The sequence below is a fragment of the Mus caroli genome, chromosome 15 (genome assembly GCF_900094665.2).
Source record: "Mus caroli chromosome 15, CAROLI_EIJ_v1.1, whole genome shotgun sequence".
In the NCBI taxonomy this organism is placed as follows: domain Eukaryota; kingdom Metazoa; phylum Chordata; class Mammalia; order Rodentia; family Muridae; genus Mus; species Mus caroli.
The window spans coordinates 92,767,817-92,768,359 of record NC_034584.1 but is presented as its reverse complement, the minus strand read 5'-3'; positions in this window follow the sequence as shown (position 1 = coordinate 92,768,359).

The window sequence follows — 543 nt, the reverse complement described above, 5'->3', positions numbered from 1 at the left end:
CCCAGGGATGGCACCACCACAATGGGTCCTCCCCGCTTGATCACTAATTGTGAAAATGTCTTACAGCTGGATCTCATGGAGGCATTTCCTCAAGGGAGGCTCCTTTCTCTGTGATAACTCCAGCCTGTGTCAAGTTGACACACAAAACCAGCCAGTACAAAGGGTCTGCCCTATTTTCTTTAACCTTAAACGGGAATGCTAACAACAGTGCACATATCGTATCATATCATTAGGAGAATCCGATGAGTTATAAAATGCTAGGCACTTAGTGCTTAGTCACTGCTGTTCTCTCTGCTTCTGCTCCTGTGGTTGCCCTGCAGATTTACAGAGAAACAGCTGTGTGCATGCAAGGAACTGTGGGTCACCAGCAACGGAACCAGTCAGTTATGTGCTGGGGACTCGAAGCTGCATTCAGAGAGGTAGTGGCAGGCTACCGGTCTGCAGCTGGACTCTGGTGAGGCCGAGGAAGGGGCAGCACACAGAGGAGAGAGTGTAATACATTGGCCTGGGATTTGGCTCAGTTTTTATGGATGGCAAGATTCC